Source organism: Schistocerca piceifrons, chromosome 8 (assembly GCF_021461385.2).
Source record: "Schistocerca piceifrons isolate TAMUIC-IGC-003096 chromosome 8, iqSchPice1.1, whole genome shotgun sequence".
NCBI classification, from domain to species: Eukaryota; Metazoa; Arthropoda; class Insecta; order Orthoptera; family Acrididae; genus Schistocerca; species Schistocerca piceifrons.
The window spans coordinates 410,197,335-410,213,974 of record NC_060145.1 but is presented as its reverse complement, the minus strand read 5'-3'; the positions used below and the strand labels follow the sequence as shown (position 1 = coordinate 410,213,974).

Here is a 16,640-nt window from a genome sequence, read left to right as displayed (position 1 = left end):
AAGTGATCTTCCAAATGCTTTGCTGCCTCTCACATAATTACAACGTCATTAACATATTTCAAAATATTTATTTTTTTTCTCTCTGAATTTAAATTCCCTTTCTAAATATCTTCTTGATTTCCTTGCTTAATGTAACGACCAAGTAACATCGAGTAGAGGCTACAACACTATCTGACTATCTTCTCAAATACTGCTCCCCTTTCATGTCTGTCAAGTTTCAGTATAAGTTGTAGGTAACCTTTCGATCTCTGTATTTTATCCTTGATAACTTCCCCGCAGTCCAGTCAACATTGTTAATAGGAGTCTCTAAGTCTTCAAACGCTATAAATGTAGAACTCCTCTTCGACAGTCCTCCCCAGTGAATCTTTAACCTTTTCCATATAGACCATTCTGAAGGGAAAGCGTCATTTGAACATACGTTTCCTGGATACATCTAATGGCAACTACCGGGAAAGGGAATGGTGCGGGTGAAAGTAAATTAAAAGATCGTTACCGGTCCGCCTCGGTAGCTGTGGGGTCAGCGTGGCATATTGCCACCCGAAGGGGCCCGGGTTCGATTCTCGGAGGGTCGGAGATTCTTCTCCGCTTGGGGACTGGGTGTTGCGCTGTCCTTACTTTCGTACTGTGTTAAATGAGATGGAAATCGTTTCTAATAGAAAATCGTATTGTCTTTCCGTTATTGAGATGGGTTAATTGTCACGTATCGAAAACCAATAAACTTAAAATAAAATCGGTTCTTATTTAGCTACATTGTCACTTTCACTTTACAGGTCTTTTCCAACAAATGGCTGCAAAGTGCAACTCAGTTATCATCTCATATTGACACATGTTACGTTAATTACTGGAACTGGTGTCAAAGTCCTTCTGCAACGCATACATACAAATGAGAGAGAACCCTGGGGAACCAGTTCGTCTTTCTGAATTACCCATGCTGGCTGATATTTCCTGCATATCTAAGTTTATGCGTCTCCTGAAATTAAACTACCCTTATGTGCCGAAATAATTCTGAATCTACCCTACACTGTGTTGCAACGGGTAGTATCGTTCCTTCTGTCTACCACTTTCCGAGTCTGTAGCTCCATTACAGGCGGCACTGGGAAAACTTCCACATTCAGAGCTTTGAAACGTTGTAGAATGAAGGCTTTCACGACCGGGTGACATGGCTGTTGATATACTTTCCGGGATGTGAGGTCGTGGTCCAAGAACTTTTCTGCTCCTTACGTTTCGTCCAGGACTGCGCTGGACTTCCTCAGAGGCGCTGCTAGGCTGAGTCTTTCCGACTGACTGGTCGGGTGTCTGAGAGCGACTTACATATTGTGAGAAAGGGGGCGTGGTTCAGGTGACACGTGATGAGCAGTGATAATCCATAGCAAAGATAAGGTTGACTATCGATTACCACCTTGTCGAAGATAAAAATTGTTAGCAATTTTGTAGAGCCACTGTCCATATATCGCTAAGTTTCATAGCCTCCTCTTTCCTATTAAAATTATCGTGAGGTTTATAGATTTCAATAGCTTCTCTATATAGCCGTGGATAGTAATTTAACGTTGTAGATAAAACTTCGGTATTCGAAAACTTTACCAGGCAACCACCAAGTGAAAACTGTAAGATCGTCTGTGCGACCGGCATAGGTAAGCACAACACTTAGTCCCCAGCCACGAGAGATATCACGCTACGATAATGTCAGTCACATGAATGGAATAACCACCCTTTGGAGCGTGGACTGCTGCGAGGTGTTGAGGATGAGACTCAGTGAGGTACCGACAGCCACGCTGACTCCAATGCCAAGGCCAGCGGCATTAGGATTCTCTGCTGAGGATCCATGACGCGAATAGGTTCTCTACTGGGATTAAATGCGGGATTTTTGGTAGCCAGGGGAGTAGGGCAAACTCATTATGGTAGTCTTCGAACTATTCACGTAGACTGCGAGCTGTGTGACACGCTACATTATCCAGTTGACACACTCCCCAAGTGTAGATGCATACTTATGACGATTCATTGTGCCTTCCGGAATGAAGAGATCACCAAGGGAATGCCACGAAAACGTTCCCCAGATCATAACGCTCCATCCCTTGTAAACTCTCTGACAGGCACTTGAGTGTAATGTGCAGAGTATCCGTGTAGATGTAGAAGCCTTCAGATGTTTCATGCCGTACACACCAACGGCCATCTGTCGGATGAGCACCAAACGTGGTTTATCGGAAAGGTCCCTTGTCGTCACTCAGTGGACGTCCAGCTGCCTTCGCTGTTGAGCCCCCATACGATCCAAACAAACACACACACATACACACACACACACACACACACACACACATACAAACACACACACACACACACAACTTCCCCCAAACCAACCAATGTCCAGCTGCGAACAGCAGTCAACCTCTTTGCATGAACTAGGCATCTGCTGTGGAGGTCTATATGCAGCAAAGTTCTCTGAACGGACGTTGAGGAGACACTGTTGGTAGTCCATTAGTTCATCTGGGCGGTTAGTTGCGCAAGAGTTGCACGCCTGTTCGCCCGTTAACACCTCTGCAACCGTCTTTCACCACTTCATTTATGCCTGATTGTGCAGAATAGCTGTCTCGGAGCCGGTTTTGAATGGTGCCATTTTGCCATACTTTAACCACGGCGTCACGCGAAGAATTTACAAACAACCGTTTCTGAAATGTTTCCAACCTTGACCGAAAAGCGAATGATCAGGTTCTTTTGGGTGTCAAATAAATCGCACCGTTTCCGGATTACGATAGAGACTGCGCATTTCCCGCGCCGCCCTGACTCGCTTTATATTCCCTCCACCGCTAGTGTTGCCGTCTGTGAGTAGTTACTGCATTTTGACATCGAACATACGTGATGGTCACATTAACGTGACTGTACCGTGTACGTTGTGGCGCCGCCTGTAACTCTTTTAGCAGTCTCAGTACACCGAGGCAAAGAGTACAAAAACGTCTTCATTTATGCCATAGCCTGCTGACGTCACTCATTAATGATGAGGTCTCGCAAAGCAACCAGATTTCGAAGAAGTTCTATTCTACGCTTCACCCGATGCTCATAATACACTCATGAGCCAAAATTATTGCCCATCGCGGGACTGAACGGAAGCTGGGGGTGCTAACTGGACCAATGACGCGCCCAGAAAAGTGTAAACGGAGCAGAAACGAACGGGAAACCTTTATAATGAAGATACGGACCGAAAATGATGAAATTCATTGCCTTAAGTGACTTCGACAAAAGGCAGATAGGTAAGTCCAGAGCCTGGGAACGAGCATCTTTGGAACGACGAAGTTGGTGGGCTCTTAACGTGCTATTGTCGTTAGCGTCTGTGGAACGTGAAGAACAATGAAGTATGTTGCTACACGTCCATACCTAACGACAGAACATGGAGTTTATAAGACACCCCGCCCCTCCCCCTCCCCCACACCCACAGCTCATATTAAACCACCAGAAATGTCTCAGTGTAAATGGTGGTACGTGCAGTATAACCGGCCACACTTTCCCAGCCGAGTTTTGCGATAATAAAGCCAGCCCATCCTTGAGCTGACTTAATGAGTTGCGGCGTACGATTTCTTCCTATCTGTTATTTGAAGATACTTTCGTAGCTGCAGAGCCGTAGCAGCACCCCACATTCTGAAAGTGCAATACTACTGTCTATGTTTTACGTAATAAAGCAGCCGGCCGCGGTGGTCTTGCGGTTCTAGGCGCTGCAGTCCGGAACCGCGGGACTGCTACGGTCGCAGGTTCGAATCCTGCCTCGGGCATGGATGTGTGTGATGTCCTTAGGTTAGTTAGGTTTAAGTAGTTCCAAGTTCTAGGGGACTGATGACCTAAGATGTTAAGTCCCATAGTGCTCAGAGCCATTTTCGTAATGAAGCAGCAGCAAGTTTTTTTTTTTCAAATAATTTATTTAAGTAACACCGTAAAATTAACTTGTTCACACAGATTGGAAGCTAACTATTAATGGTAAAAGAGCATGGTCTACCACATGACTTGACCGAAAGGCATCCTATCGACGACTGCCGACCGTGGCGTACAGTTTGTAACTTGAGCTTACAATCAGATCGTATAAAACCTTTGGTATCCCCAAGTTATTCATTTATTTAGTACTTATGATCTGTAGACTCCACTAATGTCTGGGTGGCAGATATTTATGAATAACAATTACTTGATTCGAGCTAGAATAAATGTACTTTCTCTACGTATGTAATTGCTGACGTCACGAGGGATTTCTGCATCGTCAACTCATCCCACTGGCTCTGTCAGCGCCAGATGGCCAACCGCTTTTGCTAGCCAGCGTGGGAAATATCGCTCGCTCTTTACTCCATAAGTACTGCAGCGCTGAGATATTCACTTCACGTATGTGACATAGCAAAACTGGATATAAAGTAAAATGCGCTCTTGCCTGCAAACAAAGGGTACATTACAAGTTCAGAAGCTTGCCCACTCTGTGAACTAGGATAGGCAGGTATATATGGCAGATCTGATGATATGGTACAATATTGGTGGAGACACAAGTGTTTAGGAGCACACCGTTCAGCTCTTATTGTTGAACACAAGGCTCCGCAGCAGCCATCCCACATGTAGCTGCTGGTAAATCTTTCGGGATGTGAGGTCGTGGTCCAAGAAACTCTTCTGTTCCTGACGTTTCGTCCAGGGCTGAGCAGGACATCTTCAGAGGCGCTCCTCCGCTGAGTCTTGCCGACTAACTGCTCGGACGTCCGAGAGCGACATATATACTGTAGGAAAGGGGGCGTGGTCGAAGTAACACGTGATGTGCAGAGATAATTCTTGTCAAAACTTAACCCTTAACTACTCTAGTGATATGCTCATACACTAATACTCTAGTGGGGTCTCAGAGTATCCCAATAAGAAAAACGATACTGTAATTTAAGGAAATTTTATTTTGAATTGCACTTTTATCACTGAATATTATAAACATTTTTATATATTTGAGATATGATTACAAACAATTTTGGCACACTGAAAATCTGTGGTTGAGGCAAACATGTTTTGGGCATTTTTCACACACTATTTTGGTTTTCTTGTCTACATTTCTTGCGCACATGTAGCATCTTGCTTTACTCATGGGTTGTGGCTCTGAAGATGTTGAGGTAAGAGGAGTACCACCAAGTTTAACAACAACGTCTCTCAGTTCACGAGAAAGGGGTCGGACATCTTGACGTTGTATATGGAGCTTTACTAAATCCATTCCAAGCTTTTGTAGCAATTCTCTTGCTTTAATCATTTGTTTCATCAAGTTGTTTGGTGCACTGAAGCAAGACAGCAGCATTGACTGCTACTATGTTTAGAATGGCATAAAATACAGACATTGACCATCTGCATGCTGGCCGTGATAACGAATAGTTGGCGCACATTTGGTCCAGTGCGTCCACTCCTCCTTTTGTGGTATTGTAATCAATGATCATTTCAGGTTTTTTCTGTTGAGTACTAATTTTCTGATCGTGATGCATAGATGAAAGCAATACAACAGCTCGACCTTTCCGAGGAACATAAGAACAAATTGTCTTTCCTTCGTTATGCCCAAATAATGCAGATTCTACTGGGCGCTTTCTGTTTGGTTTGAATTCTTCTGGGATCTGCGGTTTATTTTGCTTTAGAGTGCCTAAGACAGTCAACTTTTTGGCTTCAAGTTGATCACAAAGTTCAAGTGAGATTAACAAATTGTCTACTGTCACATGTCTATTGCTTCCCTCAATTGGTGTTATTAATTTCAAAACATCCTGTGTTGGGATTGATAATGTACTTTTATTTGTCCCTTTTCCTGTGTAAACAAATGCATTGCATAAATAGAATGTTCGTGAGTCACAAAGGCACATAACTTTGAGGCCATATTTGGCCGGCTTCTTGGGCATGTACATGCGCAATTTGCACCTACCACGAAAGGGTACTAACATTTCATCGATTGTCACGTACGTTCCTGGAGTATAATACTTTTGACATTTGTCTATAAAGAGTGCCCACACATCTCCGAAAACTTAGTTGCTATGGAGTCCGTGGAACTGCTCATGCATGGTTTAAGTCATACTTATCTGGCAGATGCCAGAAAGTAGAAATAGTTCATGATGGAAAGTCATACTTTTCTGGTTATAAGTAAGTTAGTTATGTGGTGCCCCAAGGTTCGGTGTTGGGACCCCTGTTGTTCTTGAGCTTTATAAATGGCTTGCCAAACTATTTAACATAAGCTGATTGTGTACTTTTTGCTGATGATACAAGTGTCTTTATTAAAGCTCAGAATGAGACTGACCTTAACAGGAAAATTGAAACAACAACATTTGAAGCAAGTAAATGGTTCAGGGACAACGGTTTATTTGTGAATGAGAAAAAAACATTATGGATGAATTACAGACATGTGTCAAATAATGTGAAGCCCAATACAACTGTGAAGCTAGGCCAACAGAATATACTACAAACGCCAAATACAAAATTCTTAGGAATTTGGTTAGATGAGCATCTAAAGTGGGACAAGCATATAGATGTGCTCAATAAAAAATTAAGTAAATGTTGCTATGTATTTAGAACGCTCAAAATCTGCTGCAGTGATCAAACAGTAGTGTGTACATATTATGCATAGTCTTTTGCGATATGCTGTTTATATTTTGGGGCAATTCAAGTCAGGCAAAACGCTCTTTTATTATTCAAAAACAAGCGATAAGGATCATAAAAGGTGCTGCACCTAGAGATCCATGTAGGGAATTTATCAAGGAATATAAAACCATGACTCTTCCATCAATTTACATCTATGAAAGTATATGCTTTCTGAAGTCTCACCCCCTGTTTTCTTTTTTAAACAGTGAGTTCCATGAATATACAACAAGACAGAGTAATGACTTTCACAGAGAAGTGCATAAGAAAGCCCAGTACAACAAGAGTGCAATATACCACCCGAAAATTCTCTATAGTGCTCTTCCCTTAAAAATTAAAAGGATTCAGAAGCTGAGCAGTTTTAAAAGTGAACTCAAAAGAATGTTAATTAATAATAGTTTTTACAGTGTTAGTGAATACATGAATTCTTCAGAAAGATAGCGTGCCTTCACCTATCTTATTATTCACTCATATACAGACTTGTGTTGGGGGGTAGACTCTTTTATGAACACACAAAAATTAATTAATTTGACAATATAGAGTGTTATAATCATTGTTTCTTGTTGCTGTCCGTTATAAACAGAATATATGTAACTTATTTGTGTCCTATATCGTTACAAATTTATATCATGTAAGCTATAATTGTTTTTGCCTATATATATAATTCAGATTTGTTCATTGATATTTTTTACATAATATGTTGTTATTCATATTTTTCTGTATGTTACACATGACAAATCCCATATCATTGTACATGATAAAATGGGTGCTCAATAAATCAATCAATCAATCAAATAGCCACAAGTCTGTCATCAGCCTTCCTAGCATCTCTTGTAGCAGCACAATCGAATCGCAAACAAGACAAAATGAATAAAAATTTCTGAATGCTCATAGTGGCTCGAAACACATCACGACCAGTTCCAATATTAGCAAAAGGTCCAACAACATTTTCGTGATTGGATTTCATTACTCCAGATAAATAAAGCAGACCCAGAAATGCTCTCAGTTCTATTATATCTAGCGGCTTCATGAACGCTGGCTTAGGAGCTCTGTATTTGTTTGACGTGTCATGTATCTTGACATTTGTATTGGTGAGTATAATTTGCAATAAAGCTTCAATAATGAACAGTTCCCAAGCAGATAATATGTCAGTTGAATCAATCGTTTTTGCTTCACGTTTACCACCTGGAAGATGACTAACTAAATTGTGAGCATGGGTACGAGTTGTAGGAGGAGCTTCTTTTGACCTCTTGTAGCACTACTTTTTTCCAAAAAAATATTTGTCAGCGGAAGGTCTAATACACGCCTTTCATCTGATTCTTCACAACTACTTTCTGATGTAGCTTCAGAGGTGGAATCATGATCACTTAGTATATATTCATTCTCATCTGGTGTGGTTTCCTCATCAGATTGCAAAAACGCAGGATCATTCACTATTCTTTCCGACTCCTCATCTGTTACTGACTTCAATGATGCCATTCTGAAAAATAATGCATTCATACTCACATAACCTTAACAATTAACGTTATAATGGAAAGTGTGCTGCTTTCGAAGTACTCTAAGATTCCAGTCGCGTAAAACACTAATTGAAATAGTCAAAAACAACTTACGTTAATACTCTGGTGGGATATTCTGAGACCTCTTTTTTTTTAAATCTCAGACAATAATACTCAACACACCACTTTCAACACTCCGCGTTAAAAGGCAACACTTCACTGAGGATTACAAAGAACACAGGTGCCATCTGTTGTTCCGTTCACGTACTATGTATTGTATTCTATCATCTGGGGTTCTCTGGGACCCCACTAGAGCAGTTCGGGGTTAACTATCGATTGTCGTGTTGTCAAAGATAAAATTGTCCAGTGATTCTGCAGAGCTACTGCCCATATGTCGCTGAGTTTCATTGCCTCCACTTTTCTGTTAAAGTTATTCTTATGCTTATAAATTTCAACGGCTTCTCTACATAGCCGTGGATAATGTAGCAGCTACAAGCAATACGGTGATGTCTCATACTGTTGCTAACAAGTCGAAGAGAGTGTTATATCAAGATGAGGTTTCCGTTCTTGCAGGAGGAGGAAACTACGTTGTATCACCTAACAGAGTACCAGTTGAAGATATTATTGCGAATATAGAAGCAGGTATACGAAAACTCCCCAAGGAAACTGCAAATGCAATTCGGATCGAAACCACCAGGGTCTTATGTCACAGTAAACCTTTCGAAAGTAATTTAACAAAAGACGAGAGGAAGGCTCTCAGAGATTTAAATGCAGATAAAAAGATAGTGGTTCTTCCTGCTGATATAGCGAATGCTACTGTTGCTATGAATATAGGGGATTATCGAAGCAAAATTTTGAACCTTTTAACCTCAGGACAGTGCAAAAAACTTACGAAGGACCCTACAGCCAGCGTACTGAGGAAAACAAATAGTCTGATTAAGTCATCTACCTCTGTTCGAAAAGAAGATAAAAGAGCTTTGCAGAAGAGTGAAGCTATGTGTCCTAGATTGTATGGTGTACCCAAAATTCATAAAATAGATTTTTCTTTGAGACCCATAGTTAGTGGCATCAACTCTCCCACGTACGAAATAGCGAGATATCTCGCAACTCGTTTACAACCATGTACTGGGAAAACTGACTCATATATAAAAGACTCGCGTCATTTTATTGAGAAACTTGAAGGGCTAATTCTAGATCCTGAAAATTTTCTTGTAAGTTTTGACATAGTGTCCTTATTCACTATGATTCCAGTCAACGAAGTTATGATTTTCATAATGGATATTTTCCCAGGAGATTTGATTGCTCTTTTTAGACATTGGCTTTCATCGAGTCACTTCCAGAGGGACGATGAATTTTATGAGCAACTTGACGGTGTAGCAATGGGTAACCCATTAGGTCCTGCGATCGCTGATTTCTATATAGATAAATTTGAACAATGTGCTCTGGACAAAGAAAATAAGAAACCATCTCGCTGGTATCGGTTTGTAGATGATACATTTATAGTTTGGCCCCACGGTAGAAAGGCTTTGGACGAATTCTTTTATCATGTAAACAAAATTAATCCAAAAAGCCAGTTCGCCATTGAAATGGAAAATGATAGTAGAATATCTTTCTTGGATGATTTATTCATCGTTTTGATTTGCAGCTCCCTGTGTTGGCCATGTTTGCAGTTAAAATTGGTGGGTGTGACGTCCGCCAGGTAGCTTGTCATCTGCAACCAAACGATGCTGATGAGGAAGTTTTTTGCTGAGAGTTAACCTATCTTCTAGAATGTAATTTTGTTGGTCGCGATGTTTTCGCCCCTATATTCATTTTTACTTACGTTTCCGTGTGGCAAGCACTTCCATTCTCCTCATAATGCTGAGGTGTTGTGATGCACACGTAACTGTAACAAGTATTTTCCACAAATAACGTAGTAAAACACTTTTCGCTTCGATGGGATTCATGTCGGGTGATCTCGGTGGCCAAATAATTAGCTCTAACTGTCGACCTGGTGACATGACGTGCTGTCGAGCACGAAAATTCCATCTTTGTTTGGGAACATGAAGTCTATGAATTGCTTCAAAGGGCTCCAAGTAGCCGAAAACAACCATTCCTAGGTAATTCTGGATGCAATAATTTATCAACAGCCGTATGTATTGTAGAAATTTATTTTATAAACTTCTTATGTACTACCAGTTTCGGAATTACATTGATGCCATCTCCACGTCCCACACGTCATCGTCGTAAAATCGCTATACACGCAAGGAGCCATATAACTGTATGCGTGAATCAAATCGCTATGCAACAACTCTGTGTTGCCTGGTCACCAAGAAGTTCATAAAATAAATTTCTACAAATACATACGGCTGTTGGTAAATTATTGCATCAAGAAATACATGCCAGCCGTTGTCCCACAGTCTATAATGGATCAACAAAGATTTCTAGGTAATGTCGATGTAATCACAGCGCACACCATTATGGAGCCGCCACCAACTTGCACATTGTCTTCCTGGGGTCAGGGCCACACTCGTACCCTATCGTGAGCTCTTATCACCTGAAATCGCGATTCATCTGACCAGGCCACGGTTTTCAGTCGTCTGGGGTCCAGCCGATATCGTCACTGTCTCAGGATAGACGGTGCAAGCGATGTCGCGCTGTTAGCAAAGGCACGTGCAGCGCCGTATGCTGCATTAACGCCGAATTTCCCCGCACAATCATAAGGAATACGTTCGTCGTACGTCCCACATTGAGTTCTGCGGTTATTTCATGCAGTGTTGCTTGTCTGTTAGTACTGGCAACTCTACGAAAACGCCGCTACTCCCGGTCATTACGTGGAGGCTGTTGAACACTGAGTTGTCCCTGTTGAGAGGTAATATCTCTTAGCACTGTGGATCTCGTCGTACTGTACGTCTAGCTCCAGCTACCATTCGCGTTCAAAGTCTGTTAATTGCCATCGTGTTGCCATAACCACATCGGAGACATTTTCAAATAACTGACCTAAGTACAAATGACAGCTCCGCCAGTGCACTGACCTTTTATGCCTTGTGTACGCCATACTACCGCCAACTGTATATGTGAGTATCGCTCTTCCCTGACCTTTGTCGTCTCAGTGTACCTTCCTTAAAACAGTGTCCTTTTCAGTCATTTAATCTCGGGAGATCTTCACTGACTCGTCAATTGAACACATTGGCGTCCTCATGAGAACGATAAATTTACCACTCTAACTTCTTAAATGATTATACAGTATCTAAAATAGCCTGGTGAGTGTTCATCGGAGGTGAGGGTATCATCTGGAGTGCCACAGGGAAGAACGATAAATTTAGCACTCTAATTTCTTAAATCATTATACAGTATCTAAAATAGCCTGGTGAATGTTCATCGGAGGTGAGGGTACCATCTGGAGTGCCACAGGGAAGTGTGGTAGGTCCGCTGTTGTTTTCTATCTACATAAATGATCTTTTGGATAGGGTGGATAGGGCTGTTTACTGATGATGCTGTGGTGTACGGGAAGGTGTCGTCGTTGAGTGACTGTAGGAGAATACAAGATGACTTGGACAGGATTTGCGATTGGTGTAAAGAATGGCAGCTAACTCTAAATATAGATAAATGTAAATTAATGCAGATGAATAGGAATAAGAATCCCGTAATGTATGAATACTCCATCAGTAGTGTAGCGCTTGACATAGTCACGTCGACTAAATATTTGGGCGTAACATTGCGGAGCGATGTGAAGTGGGACAAGCATGTAATGGCAGTTGTGGGGAAGGCGGATAGTCGTCTTCGGTTCATTGGTAGAATTTTGGGAAGATGTGGTTCATCTGTAAAGGAGACCGCTTATAAAACACCTATTCTTGAGTACTGCTCGAGCGGTTAGGATCCCTATCAGGTCGGATTGAGGGAGGACATAGAAGCAATTCAGAGGCGGGCTGCTAGAATTGTTACTGTTAGGTTTGATCATCACGCGCGTGTTACGGAAATGCTTCAGGAACGCGGGTGGGAGTCTCTGGAGGAAAGGAGGCGTTCTTTTAGTGAATCGCTACTGAGGAAATTTAGAGCACCAGCAGTTGAGGCTGACTGCAGTACAATTTTAATGCCGCCAACTTATATTTCGCGGAAAGACCACAAAGACAAGATAAGAGAGATTAGGGCTCGTACAGAGGCATATTGGCAGTCGTTTTTCCCTCGTTCTGTTTGGGAGTGGAACAGGGAGAGAAGATGCTAGTGGTGGTACGAGGTACCCTCCGCCACGTACCGTATGGTGGATTGCGGTGTATATATGTAGATGTAGATGTAGATGTCGCTATCTCAAATGGATGGATGTACCCAGAGCTTCTGTTTCTGCATTCTCTCTTTAATTCGTACTTCCACACGAAGCTTCTCGACTGAAGGTATTCCTTTGCCTTATCTGCAGGAGTCTTGTACTACCAGACCTGAACGATACCAGCAGAGTAGCCAGCAGACCTGCTGTAGCGTCCTAGTGAGATTAGGCCCTAAGCTTAACGTGGCCGCAGAGTGGCAATACTACGGGCCGTGGCGGAGAGGTCCTGTCGGTGGCTGTGTCTGCAGCGGAAGGCGGCAGCACGCAGAGTGCAAGGTTGCGCGCGTGCCGCGTCAGGTGGGGGCTGTGAAGGGCGGGGAGGGGGGCGGCACCTGGAGCAGGAGCTGGAATGAACGTCTGGTCGGCAGTGTGTCCGCGGACCGCATCCAGCGTGCACCACGCAGAGCAGACGCCGCCGCCGCACGGGTGAGTCACAGTTGTCAGCCGGCTGCGAGGCCACGTGTGTGTACGGCTCTGCAGCCGACACTTTAAACGCGAATTCCTCTCAAGTTTGCTGCTGACTGAGATGTTGATTTTACAATGATTTTTAGCGAAGCGGCGTGCTGAACCAACGACTTGATCTGGCCCAACACATTTCTGATACTACGACAAGTTAGTATTGCCAGGGTGTCTAATATACGCCAACGTTTCAATCTCTGTAGCTCGCGGCGTGTACGCTCTGCAAACTACATCTGGATACTCTGCAAATCACATTTAAGTGCCTGGCAGAGGGTTCATCGAACCACCTTCACAACTCTCCATTATTCCAATCTCATATAGCGTGTGGAAAGAATGAACACCTATATATTTCCGTACGAGCTCTGATTTCCCTTATTTTATCGTGGTGATCGTTCCTCCCTATGAAGGTCGGTGTCAACAAAATATTTTCGCATTCGGAGGAGAAAGTTGGTGACTGGAATTTCGTGACAAGATTCCGTCGCAACGAAAAACGCCTTTCTTTTAACGATTTCCAGCCCAAATCTTGTATCAATTCCCTGACACTCTCTCCCATATTTCACGATAATACAAAACATGCTGCCTTTATTTGAACTTTTTCGATGTACTCCGTCAGTCCTATGTGGTCAGGATCCCACACCGCGCAGCAGAATTCTAAAAGAGGACGGACAAGCGTAGTGTAGGCAGTCTCCTTAGTAGATCTGTTACATTTTCTAAATGTCCTGCAAATAAAACGCAGTCTTTTGTTAGCCTTCCCCACAACATTTTCTATGTGTCCCTTCCAATTTAAGTTGTTCGTAATTGTAGTACCGAGGTATTTACTTGAATTTACGGCTTTTAGATTAGACCGAAGTTTAACGAGTTCCTTTTTGCACTCATGTGGATGACCTCACACTTTTCGTTGTTCAGGGTCAACTGCCACTTTTCGCACCATTCAGAAATTTTTTTCTAAATCGTTTTGCAGTTTGTTTTGATCTTCTGATGACTTTATTAGTCGATAAACGACAGCGTCATCTCCAAACAACCGAAGACGGCTGCTCAGACTGTCTCCCAAATCGTTTATATAGATAAGAAACACCAAAGGACCTATAACACTACCTTGGGGAACGCCAGAAATCACTTCTGTTTTACTCGATGACTTTCCGTCAGTTACTACGAATTGTGACCTCTCTGATAGCAAATCACAAACCCAGTCACATAACTGAGACGACATTCCATAAGCGCGCAATTTTGTATACGAGTCGCTTGTGTGGTGCAGTGTCAAAAACCTTCCGGGAATGCAAAAATACGGAATCGATCTGAAATCCCTTGTCAATAGCACTCAACACTTCATGTGAATAAAGAGATAGTTGTGTTTCACAGGAACGATGTTTTCTAAACCCATGATGGCTGTGTGTCAATAGACCGCTTCCTTCGAGGTAATTCATAATGCTCGAACACAATATATGTTCTAAAATCCTGCTACATATCGACGTTATCGATATGCGCCTGTAGTTTAGTGGATTTCTCGTCCTACCTTTTTTGATAATTGATGTGACCTGTGCAACTTTCCAGTCTTTGGGTACGGATCTTTCTGTACAGTGTTTAAGAAAAGCGAAAACGTGTCCTTCCTGGCTCATTACTAGAGTAATGTAGTTCACAATAACCATTTCGGCGTGTGCAACATTTCCAAGTGTTAGCACAATATGAAGTGCGTCGATAGATATTCTTAAACGTTAGAACATCGTGTTCGACTCTCCAGCGACATTTACACCTGTACAGACGGGTCTTACATCTACCCGCCTACTGATAAGCGTGTACCTCACAAGAAACTGACACGACGTTTCGTTGTTGAAGGTCATGAGTGATCCAGAAAAACGTTATTAACCAAGGGGATCCTCCACGCAAAGAATTTGGTGTATTGCAGTATCTCCATGAACGCTATGCGTTTTGAGATTAATTTGAGGACATCAAAATTAAACAAAAAGCACATGCAAATAGCTGACGTAAAATATTTGAAAAATAGAAGTGGTTTTTAGAAATTATGCCATGATTTTCTGTAGGTACGTATCAATACTCACTTTACGTTGGTTTGGGGTATACCTAATGCCTTACCTATAACGAATTAATAAGATCAGGCGCAGGTGCCGAGGAAAACTCGGTTTTAACTTTCACCGAATTGTTGCGGTCTATAAGTTTAATCCTTGATCTGAATTCAGTCCAGTAAGCCATCCGGCAGCAAATAATTGAGAACATTAATCGCACAAATATAAGTCTATCTAACGTTCAATTTAACAGCGAAGCTACATAAGTAAATCATTTTACTGTTGCAGTTAATTCACTTGATGCACAAATCTTCCCAGTGGTGACAACTACAAACGCTTCCAATATTCCTCGAGCCGAATTATAAATAAGTTATTCTAAGAAGAGATTTATTTGTCATTAATTAATCCTGGTGGACTGTTTGTGGTTCTGGAACTTGGCCCTCTATGCGTATTTGAAAGCATATAACTACTCACAAGAAAAATAATTTATTCTTATTTTATAGTTTGACATATATACTAGTTAGAATAAAAAGATGTCATATATCTTTTATTATCTTTTATTTGTGAACATGGTGTCCGGGTTCTTTCCTGTTTTCTCTCGTTTATTGTGTTCCCAGTATCAATGAAGAGGAAGTACAATTAACTATTAAAGCTAGACAGTGTTGCCCGCATCTGTGACAACGGAAAAATTGCCTTCAAGCATGTCATACACAAGTCCATAAATCATGTGTTTTTCTGATATTTATATAAACGACAGCAAACGTTTTTTACATATTATTTATATAAGTTAGTAAATAATCATAAACTGCATTTCAGTTTTTGTTAACGTAGGTATCGGGACGCCAAAAGATTATCTACACATGCCGGATTTACTTGCGCATTACGATAGGAATTCCCATGTGTAACCAATTCCAGAAAAGTGTATTCGCTACAGTAGCTTATGATAAAAGTCTTCATTCTCAGATACATGCCAACGAACGTAACAACAAGTCCTCATTCGGTTGTAATGTACTAGCTGAATATGGCCGGGTACATTCCACAAAATCGTTGTGGAGTTCCGTAGGAATATTGTTTCACTTCTTACTCGACTTCATTCGCAAGTTCCAGTTTGTCCTTCCATCCTCCGAAGGTTACGTTTGAGTAAGACAACTTTTTCATGACCAAAGAGATTAATCTCCTTTGAAATGATCATCGTCTTGGAAGTTACTGTGCTGTTTGTGGTTCATGAAAATTGAGTCAGGGACCATTCTACTCAGTTAGCGTTGTACTACATAAAATCATTTCTCTGAACATTTCAGTGCTCAGCATGTCAGAGCCGGCAGTTTGAGAAATCTGCCCATTGTAGTTCGACTTCGTTGGGCAAAATACGAGAACATTCAGTTGCGTTCATACTTGTTTACGACGCCCACCCGTACAATGACTCAACACCCACCACAAATATCACGTTCAGGAACATTTTAGGATGGTAAAGCCATGACCTATGACCCACTCTCTCAAGATACACTGAAGATCGGAGGTCATGTTTTATTCTTTTTCAGCAACAATGTTTTGTCTGGTTTGGTGCCACATTTTCTTGAGTCAATCACTTAATCTCAAAGTCCCGCTCTATTTGATGTATTTGATCCAGTCTCTGTCTTCTCCTTTATTTTTTCTCCTCTTCGGCTTCCTCTAGTGCCATGGAAAGTATTTTCTCATGTCTTAACCCATGCCCTATAAACCTGTCATTCTTCTGGTTAGCACCTTCCATGTATTCCTTTCCTTTCT

At 41.8% G+C, this 16,640-nt stretch overlaps 1 protein-coding gene across 2 annotated transcripts in view; it reads left to right on the top strand.

Annotated features, from left to right (window-relative positions):
• Nucleotides 1-12,752: 12,752 nt before the first annotated feature.
• The window catches only part of LOC124711211 (glucose dehydrogenase [FAD, quinone]), a 476,275-nt gene continuing 472,387 nt past the window's right edge, over nt 12,753-16,640 (top strand). Inside the window, exon 1 of one of the 2 annotated variants that reach the window (XM_047241158.1) lies at nt 12,753-12,822. The gene's annotated coding sequence lies outside the window, so the exon portion shown is untranslated. The remainder of the gene's footprint in view (nt 12,823-16,640) is intronic. The other variant, XM_047241159.1, reaches the window with a different exon arrangement.